Raw genomic sequence first — 16,269 nt, forward strand, 5'->3', positions numbered from 1 at the left:
GAGGCCTCCGGACAGACTGACATACCAGAACTGGTAGTACACTTCACCCCGCCGGACTCAAATCTAAACAAGGGGTGAATGTGGTAAACCACTTTTATCGTTCACTATTACACTATAGTTATCACTGTTATATCGTTACTCTGGTTATCATTGTTCACACTGTTGTATCGCTATATGAGGTCGCCTCTTGTCACACTGTTATACCTGGGCTGACCACTGCTGACTCCGCCCATGGCTCCACCTACCTGCCCAGGTATAAAGGTGGTCGACTGGCTGGTATTCCTCCTTGTTGGATCCGATCACCCACTAGGGTGGGCTCTGTTATTTAGCCAATAAAAACCTATAGTTACTTTCTTAACTCGTCGCTTTTCATTGGATGAATTGATAGGTATATCAAGTTGGAATAAACGGGTCTTTTTCCGAGTGGCAGGCAGTGGCTAGTGGGGTACCGCAGGGATCGGTCCTAGGACCCAAGCTATTCACAATATATATTAATGATCTAGACGAGGGAACTAGATGTAATATCTCCAAGTTTGCAGATGACACAAAGCTGGGTGGGCGTGTGTGCTGTGAGGAGGATGCCGAGAAACTCTCGTATGATTTGGACAGGTTGGGTGATTGGGCAGAAGCATGGCAGATGCAGTATAATATGGATAAATGCGAGGTTATCCACTTTGGTGGCAAAAACAGGAAGGCAGATTATCTGAACGGCAATAGATTGGGAGAAGGGGAAGTGCAACGAGACCTGGGTGTCCTTGTGCACCAGTCGTTGAAGGTAAGCATGCAGGTGCAGCAGGCGGTTAAGAAGGCAAATGGTATGTTGGCCTTCGTAGCGAGAGGGTTAGAGTACAGGAACAAGGATGTCTTGCTACAGTTGTACAGGGTCTTGGTGAGACCACACCTTGAGTATTGTGTGCAGTTTTGGTCGCCTTATCTGAGGAAGGATGTTCTGGCCATGGAGGGAGTGCAGCGAAGATTTACCAGACTGATACCTGGGATGGCAGGAATGACGTATGAGGAGAGATTGGGCTTATATTCGCTGGAGTTCAGAAGAATGAGAGGGGATCTCATTGAAACTTATAAAATTCTAACAGGACTAGGCAGACTAGATGCAGGAAAGATGTTCCCGATGGCAGGGGAGTCCAGAACCATGGGTCACAGTCTAAAGATAAGGGGTAAGCCATTTAGGACAGAGACGAGGAGGAATTTCTTCACCCAGAGTGGTGAACCTGTGGAATTCTCTACCACAAAAGGCAGTTGAGGCCAATTCATTAAATATATTCAAGAAGGAGTTAGATATATTTCTTAAGGCTAAAGGGATCAAGGGATACGGGGAGAAGGCAGGGACAGGGTACTGAATTTGGATGATCAGCCATGATCTCATTAAATGGCGGAGGAGGCTCGAGGGGCCGAATGGTCTACTCCTGCTCCCATCTTCTATGTTTCTATGTTTTAACCTGTTTATCTTGTATTATTAGTGAAAGTCATAATGAGCAATATGAACAGTTTATCAGATACAGTAATATTGATGCACAGTCGGGTGGAATAGTTCAGTATGTTATTGGTAGTTCTACCATAGCGTTACTCATAAGTAGTCTGGGTCCCGGAGCCTGGTTACTGAGCCCCAGTCTCAGCTCCTCACTGACCAGCTCCTCCCAGTCCTGGAGTTTAATGCTCACTCCCTGCTCTGTAAATGTAGACAACGATTTACTGACTGTGAATAACTGTGTTTGGAGCTGTAGTTCCAGCTTGTATCATTCCCCGTGAAAGTCCGAGTCAGTTACAGCAAAATCCGTGCAGATATAAAGGCTCAAATCCTGGAAACTGAAACCAGGTCAGTACATGCTGGTTGTTCTGATCAACTTGTCCTGGACATGTGAACGGGTCTAAATAAGAGAGGCTGACAGGGAGAGTAAACAACTGAATAATCAGTTTCTCAAAGAGTTCACCAGTACGGAGAGCTCAGGGTTAAGACTCGAAGAATGTACTCCTGGGCAGTAATGCCACTGGAGCTGCCTTGACCGAGCTTGGTACCTGCCCACACAGCTTGACGCTAGCCCAGGTGTTGACTTTTTAAAGGGAATTTGCTAAATCCTTTTACAGGTTATATGGTTTACTATACGAGGGGAGCGATAAAATGCCCATCGTTGTCCTTGTTGCAATCCAGTGATTTTTGTCATTTCTTCTTCTGCCACAGGTACACTGTTGGTGTCAGGATGAGCGAGAGGAAATGGGCAATTTCATCAAACTACCAACAGACTAAAGTTGTGAGTAACAAAACCACAAAGACAACTGGATCACACATCCTGACCAAAATCACATCAATGTCAGCTGAGATGCCACAAAGGAGGAAACAGTAACACTGAAATACCCCTCACGCCTATCCCTCCGTGTCCCATCCATTTCTTTAGTGTCAACTGTACATCTTTTAATTTCTTTATTTGACGGTCAATAACAGATCCATTTAAACGCGCAGCCAATGATTGGAGATGGTGTTAAACCAACTCTTTCCCTTCTGGCACGTTTCTTTCCCATTTAAAAAAAATTCCCACGCCCTCTCCCTCCTCCCTAGTTCTCCCCTGGGCTGGACCTTCACGTCCAGCCCTCAGGTTCCTGCATCGGCATCAAGCACCAACCCTGCTCCAACTCCAGGCTCAGTTCGGCATTGCTCGGGGTTAACTGCACTGGCACTGGATAGGGCCCAGTCATCTCCGACCGATGTCGACCGGTGGTCCAAGTTGGGACTGAACAGGAAAGTCTCAAGGGTGGACGCTCCAGTTGTTGCCTCGATGGTGTGAAATGGGACGAGCTGGTTAAAGCCAATCCATCCCAGTCAACAACATCGGGTGAGACCCCGGTACCACTTGTACTGAGGCCTCCCAGGATAGAGGAAGAGTCTTCCTCTGGCACCAGCTGGTTCGGAGGTGTCCGTGCCTACTGGTGCCAGAATCAGGCTGGTTCCCCCAAGCGCCACCAGCTACTGTTGGTGTGTCCTTCACCAGAGGCATCCGTCCCCTCTGGTGGCACCAATGCAGCCCCGGGACATTGGTCTCCAGTTGGCGCCAGCTCATTTGGGGGCACCACCCTCAGTGGACTCGACCCTACACAGGGTCACCCATGCTGCGGGTGATGTCCACTTTGGTGAGTGCAGCTGCAGATCTCTATTTATAGATCTGTGGCTCCCACCCACCACTGTGGTCCCACCTTCAGCCGCTCCCTACGACACTCGAGGCACTCCCAGGGAGGGTGCGTGCGCTCCAGAAACCAAACTGGGAGCCTGAGTCGACCACGGCTTCCGTGCATTAAGGTTTTTCCATGTATTCAAAACAAGGGTGACTTCGAGTCTGAAACTGAGAGCTCCGGAAGTCCCATCATTGTGGGGGTTGAGTCTTTACCTGGGGTCTTGCAAAGGCCTCAGGCATCGACCTTTGTTGGATACTCCCTCCTAATTTCCAAGGCGGTTTGGGCGGACTTGATAGGCGCGCCCCAGTTATGGCCAAGGTAGACAGCCCCGCCACTCTGCCTCACAACTTGAGGTTCGCTGGTACAGCTGGCGAACTTCAGTCGTGAAAGCCTCAGAAGGGAACTGCCCAGGAAACTAGTCCTGTTCCACACACCAGAATCCAAATGGTGGGACATGTGGGTCTGGCGGACCTTCATGCAGGGTTTGGCGCATATCCCGAATTCCCTGCCATCAAATCCACTGGGGCTGGCTTCACTGACCAGCAGGTGAGTTGAGGGAGCAATCCCTGCCAGAGAGGACCACCTTCAGAGAGCATCTGCTGCAGCAGCAGGCTGTGTGAGTGCTCTCAGTGTAGGAGCAGGATCTATCGTCCAGTGGATCTTGCATCGCCACTTAGTTTGTCCTCACACCTTGGGGATCCTTCAGGTTCTGCAGATGCCCATTGGTGCTGAGGGCTTCTTTGGCGAGCAAGTGGAGGATCTGCTGCAGCAGAACCTTCAGGCATTCCTGAATTGACACACAAGGGTGGGGGGGCACTGCTCACTTTGTAGCTTAGCCCACCTCATCTATAGGCCCCTTCCACTCGCCAACACCAGTCCACTCACCACCTAGCCACTAACCATCACCAACGCACTCACCATCACCAATCCATTCACCACCACCATTCCATTCACCTCCACCAGCCTATTCAAGGCTTTATCCAGAGCACAATGTCCTTTGTATCTTGCTAGCCTGTCATTCCAGATTAGGACCTGGAATGCAGGTAGTTAACAAGTAACATTCGAGACCCTGTCCAGCTCCAGCTCCCCCAGCAGTGATCATGCCTGGATAGCCCACCTCGGAGTTGTGTGGGTGGGCTATTTCTAGTACTTCCCTGTGGAAGTGGATCACTCTGGATGTTTGGTTTGACCATCAGAGGAACCATCTACTAGTGGGCATACTGGCAGGTCTTCTACCATCCACACTGAGAGCAAGTGATCGTCATCCAGAAGGCTCAACTGTTGGGGATATTTCTCCAGTTGAGCCTTCTGGATGACCATCACTCTGCTAGTAATGTATCCACAGGATGAATGGTCTTCTCAGCCAGTGATTTCACTTGGCATTTCAACAGGCTCAGGGTGTGAATGGTATAATAGGACATCTCCACTTTCAGACTCGGTGCAGGGGTAAGTCAGTGTTTCTGCAGACAGACAATATGACAAGGGTCCGGTAAGTCAACAAACAGGATGAGACCCTCCTTCCTGGGTCCTCTGTCAAGATGACGCATTGCTTCCCATTGGTGCTTGAACGACGGGGTGACACTCTTGGTGCCACATTTGGCCCGGGGAGGACAACACAACAGTCGGCACACTCAGCTACTCTAGTCCACCCTAACTAGTGGATGATCCACACTGAGGTAGTCCAGAACATCTTCAGGACTTGGGGGGTTTACCAAGTCGATCGACTTGCACGCATCACTGGATAATCACCAATCTGCTGGAGGACCTCTCCGCCCCGACAGTCTTTCGTGCTTTAGTTTCTGGATTCTGTTGCTCAGGGTTGCCTGATCTCCAGGATGCTCCAGGAAATTGCAGCAGGTGGTGGTTCTGGTTAACCCTTTAGTTACCTCACAAACCGTGCTTCAGGGACACCCGGGTGTTGAATACACACTTTGATTTCAGGAGCCCACGGGAGAAATCCAAGTCATTTTTAGAGTATAGAGGACCCTACCTTTTTTAGGGAATTTTTCATTCTGACATCCTCCACACACTGCTGGACACTGTCCAACTGGTACTCAGGGTGAGAAGGGGTGGACCATACCTGCAAGTGAACAGATTCTCCGGCTCCCAGAACAAATAGATCAAAGTGGGTGTTATTCACGGGTGCCAGCGCCAGATCCAAACAGTAAGCTGAACCGTCAGGATCTGGAATTGGATCCTGCCAGCTTCTGATTGATGGCCTGGCAGTTGAGATGGAATGCCCGTCAGATTAGGGTATACCAGCAGTGCAGCGGCACTCATGGGTAATGCTCACTTTATTGTGTCTGTCCTGGTCATTTAAGCCTCTGTTCCCATACAAGTACCTCCACCCTCCTCATCCTCAGTACTACTTGGTTAGTCACCAGCAGTGTGTGCAGAATGCCCGAATGAAGATCACAGCTCCCTTGTCAGCTGTTCCAGTGTCAGCTGCTCCCTTGTAAGCTCCTCTTCATTCTTCAAGTGACGCAGCATTTGTCACCCACCTGGTTGTCTCTTGGGTCTAGTGGGGAGTGTTGGTATGTCTTTTCCTCATTCTGGGTTGTCTTTGGGTGTCAACAAACTGGGCTCTGGGGTGTGCTAAAAGTTAACACTGCATGGGAGTCAGTGAGGGAGGCGAAAAACAAGTGGGTTTGTCCTTCAAAGTTAGGACGTCTTAACAAAATGTCTTAACAGGGAAGGTCACGCCTTAAGAGATTTTCCCCAGGCAAATTGTGCAGATGCATCCCGGTAATTAGATCCACATTTCACCCCCAATTCGGCTCGTCAATGTTTAGGAACGGATGTTCCCAGCAAATTAAATGGTGTCACAGTTAACACTTTAAAGAAAAGATTGGCGACAGTTTTCGTTCAACCTGGAACGACAGAAGTGGGAACTCTAGACAACCTGCCAACCAGTTTCTCGTCATCGCTGAATATTGGGTTTGTGACTGCTGCTACAGAACTAGACTGGAGATTGTTGAAGACCAGGCTCCCGGGGACTGTGTTCAATTGATGTTAGCAGAGTTGAAGTGAGAAAGTAATTGTCTTAGAATATTTGGGCCATAATGATCTCCTGGACTAGTTTCGATCGCCTAAGGGGGTCAGAGAGGAATTTCCCAGATTTTTTTCCCAAATTGGCCTGGGTTTTTGTGTCTGGTTTTTCGCCTCTCCCAGGAGATCACATGGTGGGGGGTGTATAATTGCGATGGACAAGGCTGGATGGACCAGAGAGTCTTTTCCTGTACGTGATATTTCGTATATTACAAGTCATGCTTCAATAACTGAAATGTGAGAAGTTTAACATCTGAAAATAAACGTGGATTGAAAATGAACAAACTTACTGTGTGTCTCCTGATTTGTGCACGGATCATTGAAGGGAACAGAAAGGGGAAGAGATGAGTTCTGATTGTCCCTGGGCTCAGTTACTGACTGGGTGAACTCTTTGAGCCACACACTAGGCTGGACCCAGATTGATTCCCCAGTCTGCACATACAAACATACAAAAAGACATACAAAAGTAGATGAAGACTATCAGGCCCATTAAGCTCACCCCATCCAGTAGACAGTATGACCTCACATGCTGCCGTCCCACCTACCAGTTACGCTATCTCTGGAAACAGAAAGAAACATGGCCAATTCAGGAAAAACCTCTGGCCAATTGCTCTCCAACTCCCAACACATGACAATCTAAACTAACCACTAACTCTCGCTGTAACTGGTAATGTCCTCTCAGGGACTGGTCAAGATCATACAGCACAGAAGGAGGCCATTCAGCCCTTCGTGCCTCTGCCAGCTCTTTGAATGCACTATCCAATTAGCCCCACTCTCCTGCTCTTTCCCTGTAGCCCAGCAAATTTTTCCTCTTCAAGCATTTACCCAATTCCCTTCTGAAAGTTACAGTGGATGGAATTATAAGTTGGTGGAATTCTGTCATGTGATCCCCAAAGTTCCAGTAACTAAATTGTCAAATGCCCTGGTCAGTAAAACCTGGATTGGGCTTATTCAGTCACTAAAACACCAGTGGCACTTTCAAAGTCCCAGGCCACGTCAAGGAACTCCTCCAAACACAATTAAACAACAAAGTAGGGAATTGGTACAAAAATAAATACTAGTGGGGAGGGGCTGGGGGTGAAGAATTGAGTTAGGGAAACAAGACAACACTTGGCATGTACTGAGAGGCAGAGTAGTGTGTCAGGTTTCCAACTCTGCAGGATGTCCCGGAGTCTCCAAGAATTTAATCTTCTGGATTTTTTTTTTAAATTCGTTCATGGGATGTTGGCTTCGCTGGCAAGGCCAGCATTTATTGCCCATCCCTAATTGCCCTTGCGAAAGTGGGATGTTGGCTTCGCTGGCAAGGCCAGCATTTATTGCCCATCCCTAATTGCCCTTGCGAAGGTGGTGGTGAGCCGCCTTCTTGAACCGCTGCAGTCCGTGAGGTGAAGGTGCTCCCACAGGAGTGGTTTGGTACAACTGAGCGACTTGCTCGGCCATTTCAGAGGGCAGTTAAAGAGTCAACCCCATTGCTGTGGGTCTGGAGTCACATATAGGCCAGACCGGGCAAGGACAGCAGATTTCCTTCCCTAAAAGGACATTAGTGAACAAGGTGGGATTTTAGCGCAATCCAATAGTTTCATGGTCATCATTACTGATGGTAGCTTTTTATTCCAGATTTATTTACGTGACTGAATTTAAATTCCCCAGCTGCCATGTGGTGGGATTGGAACTCATTTAAACAATCGTCTGTCCCTGGATTGCTAGTCTGGTAACATAACCACTATGCTACCATTCCCAATTGCAGCTGTGAGCAAACCTAGGATAAAAGTCAACAGGGCATTAAAGAAAATGATTTTTTTTTCCATTTTCTTTGACCACTTTCATTCATTTATAAAAATATTGGAGGCGGGGGAAAAAGGCGGTTGGATCCAGCAGGTCACGTGATGAAAGCGCCAGGAATATGTCCAATCAGAGATGGCGACCCATGTTGTGTGACTCACGCCATTTATATACCATGACAAAATAAAATAATAGCATACGATGATAATTGTGGGTGGCACCAAGACACACACGTGCAGAGTGTGAAACCTGTTGAATAATCACTGACTACTGAGGCACAAGTGAGTCTGAATAACACTTTGACAAACAGAATGGCTGCACATTAATGGCACAGTAATTAACTTGGGATAAAATAGGCTTTATTTTGGAAGTACTTAACTCCCAAACTCTCAATACCACACGGCTTGCCAAGAAACAACTGGATCTTCTTTCAATCACAGGTGTTAGAACTCAGAACCAATCAGCACAGTGCTAACCCTTCGCTCCCCGGAAGTTTAAAGAACTTTCATTTTCAATTGACACTGAGAATGACTATTTTGGGAACTGCCTCCCCGGTTTAGCGCCAGGATTCGCCCCAGATAACCTGGGTTTATAACACACTGTTCACATGGTTAGTGCCCCGAGGCACTTTAGAGAGTAGAATGAGATGCCAAATAGTAATACTAAGAAAGAAGCAATGGACACAAGTAACATTGCACCTTCACTGGACAGCTGCTGACGATAACCTTCAATCCACCCTCACAACAGATGTCAAGCCAGCTCCTTCTTTAAGGTGAGAAATTACCCTGGATGATAATCCTGAGATTTATTCTCCTTTTTGTTTCTTATCCGGCTCCCGACATTAAATTAATTGGTTTTATTACCCCATTGTCTTCTATTTGCAAACGTGAGCTATTGGAGCTTGATAGACAAACATGCTCACACGTGTCGCCTAGAAACACAAACAAATTGATTTTTTTTTATTAAACAGTGAGGATATTGCACCGTGAGATCCAATCCATGTGCTGCCGTCAAAAATTGGCGAATAGTTTAGGGTCTGGTCATTACAAGGACAATGTTGAAGGATAAAGGACCGACTGAAAGGTTGGTGCTGAATTTAGCAAAGGCCAACTTTCCAATGTTGATACCAGGTAAACAATAGCACAAGGCAATTTTGATTTACACCCTCCAATTTCTCAGTAGTGCATCAAGAACTTGCACTGATAGACCTTTCACAACATCAGGACATCCCAAAGCACTTTACAGCCAATGAAGCACTTCCTTAAAGTGTAATCGCTGCTGCAATGTAGGAAACGCAGCAGCCAATTTGTGCACAGCAAGCTCCCACAAATAGCGATGAAATAATGACCAGATAATCTGTTTTTTTTAGTGATGTTGGTTGAGGGATAAATGTTGGCCCAGGGGAACTCCCCTACCCTTCTTCAAAATACTGGCCATGGGATCTTTTAAGTCCACCTGAGAGGACAGATGGAGCCTCGGTTTAACATCTCATCCGAAAGACAGCACCTCCGACAGTGCCGCACTCCTTCAGTATGGCACTGAAGTATCAGCTTAGAGTACATGCTACCACTGGGCCATGCAGGCACCTAAATCAAACAGCTAGATGATTTTAAAAGCACGGAATAATGGAACAAGAAACCTGAATGGGTTTCAAGAAGGAACTGGACAGGTTCTTATCAACAAATGGGATTCAGGGTTATTAGAAACGCACCAAGGGAATACAGTGGCTAGGTGGGCTCATCAGAACATAGGAACATAAGATGTAGGAGCTGGAGTAGGTCATTTGGCCCCTCGAGCCTGCTCCGCTGTTCAATAAGATCATAACTGATCTGATCTTGGCCTCAACTCCACTTCCCTGCCCGCTCCCCATAACGCTCGACCCCCTTATCGTTCAAAAATCTGTCTATCTCCACCTTAAATATATTCAATGACCCAGCCTCCACAGCTCTCTGGGGAAGAGAATTCCAAAGATTCACGACCCTCTGAAGAAATTCCTCCTCATTTCCGATTTAAAAGGGTTCCCCCTTATTCTGAAATTAAGCCCCCTAGTTCTAGATTCCCCCACGAGGGGAAACATTCTCTCTGCATCTACCCTGTCAAGCCCCTTCAGAATCTTATATGTTTCAATAAGATCCCCTCTCATTCTTCTAAACTCCAATGAGTATAGGCCCAACCTGCTCAAACTTTCTTCATAAGACAACCCCTTCATCTCCGGAATCAACCTCGTGAACCTTCTCTGAACTGCCTCCAATGCAAGTACTGTATATCCTTCCTTAAATAAGGAGACCAAAACTGTCCCGGGGGGGGGGGAAGAGATAAAGAGAAAGGGGAGGATGGGAAATGGGAAACTGTTTTACACACAGAGTATGATCTGGAATGCATTACCTGAAAGAATTGGATATATAGGCCCGGAATTTGCAGTGGGTAATAACGGCGAACTAACAACATTCACCGTTATTGCCCCTCTGAAACTGGCCGCAACTTCAAGATTTAGCGCACACCCATCTAAACGTGGAAATCCTGAAGCTGTGCTGTGGGCAGCTTTCTTTGGGGCCAGCGGTGAGCGTCTTTGGTTCGCCACTGACTGCAAATTCCGGGCCACAGTTAAAGGGAAAAAATTGCAAGCCTATGGGGAAAGAGCAGGGAGTGAGACTAATTGGATAGCTTTCAAAGAGCCAGCACAGGCATGATGGGCCGAATGGCCTCCCGCTGTGCTGTAAAATTCTATGACTCTATGCTTTACATCTTCCCAAACCAGGCTCAACTTTCAGACCTCTGACAATACTAATACAGGAAAAGTTCTGATATCCGGCACCGACGGGACCGGCGTGTTGCCGATATATCAAAACTGCCAGACATGCAAAGTTAACGTTGAAGCATACGGAGATGAAAATCTCCATATTTGACAACAAACACTGTTGCTCAGCAACAGCTTGTAAACACTCAGCCCGTACCTTGGAAGCGTCTCTGAAGCTGTTGCTAAGCTACAAAGACGCTTTCCAGAGCCTGCCTGTTAAAAGAATGCTAGGAGAAGAAAAAAAACCTAACCAAAACGGCTGCTGATTTCTGCCGTTAGAGCGAGGTTTCCGGCCATACAACCTCCGGATAAACCAAAGTTTCCTGTAGATACATAAAAACAGCCCAAGCACACACATCCATCAACTTTTCCTCACTGTGAAGGAGGAGCTCACCAACAAGTTTATCCAATTTAAAATTTACCATTGCTGGTATCAGTTTACACCCACTCGGAGTGGCAGAGCTGAGCAAACCAATGTGCTGGCTAAACTGAAATACAGAATTTAAAAAAGAGTGTTTTAAATGCTTGGCAGCCCAGTGGTTTACTGCTGAGAAACTCATCTCAAGTCGGGATAAAACGGAATCTGCGGACATTTTTAACTGGGGTCCAAAGATGAAAATTGAATTGAATTTCAAAGCTGCATTTCACCTGCCTCAACTTTCCTTTGTCCAGCCATAATTTCAATCTCCTCTGGAGAACGTCATTGTAAACAAGACTTTGACTTCAGCAGTCCCTGCAGGAAATTCCACATTTCAGCCTCAGCACTTGAGAAGGGCATCCTCAGACCACTATTAGGACAAGATAGTTTTAGGATCATCAAGGCAATAAAATTGTCGGCATTCTAAGAAAACTGTCCAACCAGCATTTCAATATTTCTGACTCAGTCAGGTAACTACAATTTCCAATTCACCATTTTCAGAGAGAAGAGGTGCTTACACTGAAATAACTAAAGTTAAATTTGGTGATTAGAAACGTGGTTAAATGTTGTCACAGCACTAAGGTGATAAGCTTGGCTGGCACCCCTGCCACTGCACATCATATTCGGGATGGAGTTGAGGACACTCGCGTTGAAGACAGAGTCTCGGTTAAGGAGATCTTCGAAGTGCTCCTTCCAGTGGGCACTGACTGCCTCTCTGTCCTTGATGAGTACCTCTCCGTTCTTGGCCCGCAGTGGGGTAGGGCCTTGGGTGCTTGGGCTGTAGATGGTCTTGACTGCGCTAAAGAATCCACACACGTCGTGGTTGTCGGCTAGCTGCTGGATCTCCTGCGCTTTCTCCACCCACCATCTTTAGGTCGTGAGTTTGTTGTTGGACCTTGGCCTTCAGGCGTCTGTAGAGCTGCTTTCTTGCTCTCTAGTTCTGTTGCAGTTTCCAGATCAGGAATGCCTTGCGCTTGCGGCTTATTAGCTCCTGGATCTCCTGGTTGTTCTCGTCGAAGCAGTCTTGGTGTTTCCTGGTTGAGTGACCGAGCTTCTCTTCACAGGTGCTGATTAAATCCCTCACGGTTGACAGTGTCGAAGGCCTTTGTGAGATCAAAGGCGGCCATGTACAGCAGTTGGTGCTGTTCCCTGCATTTCTCTTGTAATTGACATGCGGTGAAGATCATGTCCATTGTGCCCCTTAGTGGGCGGAATCCGTATTACGACTCTGGCATGCGACTCACAGCATGCTACCCGCCACCATCTCAGCACAACCCCAGCCCGGCATGAGGTTGAAAAGGCCAACTGACAACTTTAGAACAACAAGGCCTCAGGAGCAGATGTAATCTCCGCCGAGGCACCGTTGCCTCCAGTCCAGATCCAAGGTCGTCCCATCCTCTGTCGTCGAATTACAGTATGCAGACAACACTTGCGTCTGCACTCACTCGGAGGTTGAACTCCAAACTATCGTCAACACCTTCACTGAAGCGTACGAGAGCATGGGCCTTACACTAAACATCCGTACGACAAAGGTCCTCTACCAACCTGCCCCCGCCACACAGTACTGACCACGATTATAAAAATCCACGACAAGGCCTTGGACAACGTGGACCATTTTCCATACCTCGGGAGCCTACTGTCAACAAGGGCAGACGTCGATGACGAAGTCCAACACTGCCTTCAGTGTGCCAGTGCAACCTTCGGTCACCTGAGGAAGAGAGTGTTTGAAGACCAGGACCTCAAACCTGGCACTAAGCTCATGGTCTACAGAGCAGTAGTAATACCTGCCCTCCTGTATGCCTCAGAGACATGGATCATGTACAGCAGGCACCTCAAAGCACTGGAGAGGTACCACCAACGCTGCCTCCGCAAGATCCTGCAAATACATTGGCAGGATAGGCGCACCAACATCAGTGTTCTCGCTCAGGCCAACATCCCCAGCATCGAAGCTTTGTCCACACTCGATCAGCTCCGATGGACGGGCCACATCGGTCCGCATGCCCGATACAAGACTCCCAAAACAAGCTCTCTACTCGGAACTCCGACATGGCAAGAGAGCCCCAGGTGGGTAGAGGAAACGCTTCAAAGACACCCTCAAAGCCTCCTCGAAAAAGTGCAACGTCCCCACTGACACCTGGGAATCCCTGGCCCAAGACCGCACAAAGTGGAGGAGAAGCAGCCGAGAAGGCGCCGAGTCTCTTCGCCAGGAGCAAGCAGAAGCCAAGCACAAGCAGCGCACGTCAATCCAAGCATCCCACCCACCCACCCCTTCAACCACCGTCTGCCCCACCTGTGACAGAGACTGTAGGTCCCACATTGGACTCATCAGTCACCTGAGAACTCATTTTTACTGTGGAAGCAAGTCATCCTCGGTTCCGAGGGACTGCCTAAGAAGACACAATGTTCACCCCTCCACCACTGGCACACTGTGGCTGCAGGTATATACTATCCACAGGGTGTACTGCAGCAATTTACCAAGCTTACTCCAACAGCATCACCCTCCCAACAACCATCATCACTGAGCAGGTCAAGAGCGGCAACATTACAAAAATACAGAACTTGCAAGTTCTCCTCCAAACATTTAATTGGGAAATGAACTTCAATATAGAGAAAAGTGTACTGTGTGCATTTTGATAGTGAGAATAAGGAGGCCATATACTGCTAGGATAATAAGAGTCTAAGTGGAGGAGAGAAGCCAAGGGTACAGATACACAAATCACTAAAAGTAGTGATGCAGGTTAATACGGCCATAAGAATTAAAACCAAGTACTGGGGTTCATTTGTGGAGGGATAGAATTGAAAAGCAGAAGTTGTTAAAATTGTATAGCACCTTGGTTAGACCACACTTGGAGTACTGTGCAGTGTTCTGGTCTCCATATTATACAAAGGATATAGAGGCATTGGTGAAGGTGCAAAAATGATTTACAAGGATGATACTAGAACTTAGAGGTTATAACTGTCAGGAAAGACTGAACCGTCTGGGACTTATTTCTGTAGAAATGAGAAGGCTGAGAGGTGACCTGATAAGAGGTCTTTAAGATACTGACAGGGTTTGATAAGGTAGATGTGGAGAAAATGTTTCCACTTGTGGGGGTGACCAAAACTAGAGGCCATATATATATATAATAGTCACGAATGAAGCCAATAGTGAATTCAGGAGAAACTTCTTTACCCAAAGAGTGGCGAGAATGTGAACGCACTACTACAAGGAATAGTTGAGGCAAATAGCATAGATGCATTTAAGGGGATGCTAGATAAGCACGAGGGAAAAAGGTATATGGGGTTAGATGAAGAGAGGTAGGAGGAGACTCATGTGGGGCATAAACACCAGCATAGACCAGTTGGGCCAAATGGCCTGTTTCTGTGCTGTAGACTCGAGGTAACTCAATGTAAATCACACACCATCCTGACTTTGACATATATCGCTGTCCCTTCATCATCGCATGGTCAAAATTCTGCAATTCCCTACCTAACAATAATATCACCACACGGACTGCAGTGGTTCCAGGATACGACGACCCACCAGCACATTCTCAAGGCAATTAGTGATGGACAATAAAATGCGGAATTACCAGGATGCCCACGACCACAGAATAATTTTCTTTTAAAAAGCAACACATAATTCTTAAAATGTGCAAATGAAACTTTTTTTTGAACATGGCAATTGTTAAGAGACAAAGCATTTGATAAGGAGAGACTTGTGAAGTTTAAAATCTGATAAAATTGCTACATTTAGATTTGGTTTGAGTTAGTGTTCATAACACTACCATTATACCTTAAATCCTCTCGATTCTGAAATAATGTTGGGAGTAGGCATCAACAATGAACTCATTGTAACAAGGGTCAAAACATCTAAAATGTTTGCTCGGAGTTAGATCCCACTGCTATTCTGAACATCATTTCACTGTTATTTGTGATTTACCATGAGGTTGCCCCTATGAAGAGGCACTTCTGTTAAAGGCAATATAGATTCAACCTTGAAGAGATCATATATAAATTCTTAAAAAAAGGTGAGGGGTCACAAGGCTCCTAAGATACTCCACCAGTAGGTAGCACTGTAAATGTAACATTACAGGACAGATTGAGTGGCAACTGGAGTCACTACAGTGCATCCGCGAGGCTGAGAAATTCTTGGAAAGCACGTTTCTAGAAGTGGTCACCCTGCAGCCTCAAAATGTGCAGGCAGAGAGGGAATGGGTGACCATCAGACAGAGGAGGAGGACCAGGCAGGTAGGGCAGGAATCCCCAGAGTGCTTCTCGCTCGCTAACCGGTTCACAGTTCTGGAAACTGGTGGGGGTGATGGCTCCTCTGGGGAGAGCAGCCAGAGCCAAGGCCACGGCACCACGGGTGGCTCAGCTGCACAGTGGGGGAGGAAGAAGAGTGGAAGAGAAATAGTGACAGGGGATTCATTGATTAGGGGAACAGATAACCATTTCTGTGGACGCAGACGTGACTCCGGAATGGTATGTTGCCTCCCTGGTGCCAGGGTCAAGGATGTCACTGAGCGGCTGCAGGACACTGAGGGGGCAGGGTGAACAGCCAGAGTTCGTTGTCCATATCGGTACCAATGAGGGATGAGCTCCTGCAAGCAGACTACAGGGAGCTAGGAAAGAGATTAAAAAGCAGCACCTCAAGGTAGTAATCTCCGGATTACTCCCGGTGCCATGTGCTAGTGAGTACAGGAATAGGAGGGTAGAACAGATGAATACATGGCTGGAGAGATGGTGCAGGAGGGAGGGCTTTAGATTCCTGCTGCATTCGACCATTTCTGGGGAAGGTGGGACCTGTACAAGCCGGACGGGTTGCACCTCAACAGAGCCGGGACGTTTGCTAGTGCTGTTGAGGAGGGTTTAAACTAGCTTGGCAAGGGGATAGGCACCAGCATATAGGAGTAGAAAGGAGGAATAAGAGGCTTAAGAGAGTGAGCGTGTTTGATAGTACCAGAGAAGAAAGTAGTACTAGAGGCAGAAGTAGTACCAAATTAGATAGGAGCAGACTAAGAAAAATTCAAAAATGGGTTTAGAATGCATGTACGTAAAC

General features: G+C 47.2%; 1 protein-coding gene across 2 annotated transcripts in view; it reads right to left on the reverse strand.

Moving 5' to 3' along the window:
* The window catches only part of kcmf1 (potassium channel modulatory factor 1), a 238,340-nt gene that overhangs the window by 104,845 nt on the left and 117,226 nt on the right, over positions 1-16,269 (reverse strand). The gene's annotated exons all lie outside the window — the stretch shown is intronic.

This window comes from Somniosus microcephalus, chromosome 1, assembly GCF_052327205.1.
Source record: "Somniosus microcephalus isolate GS21.2 chromosome 1, FLI_Smic_1.0, whole genome shotgun sequence".
In the NCBI taxonomy this organism is placed as follows: domain Eukaryota; kingdom Metazoa; phylum Chordata; class Chondrichthyes; order Squaliformes; family Somniosidae; genus Somniosus; species Somniosus microcephalus.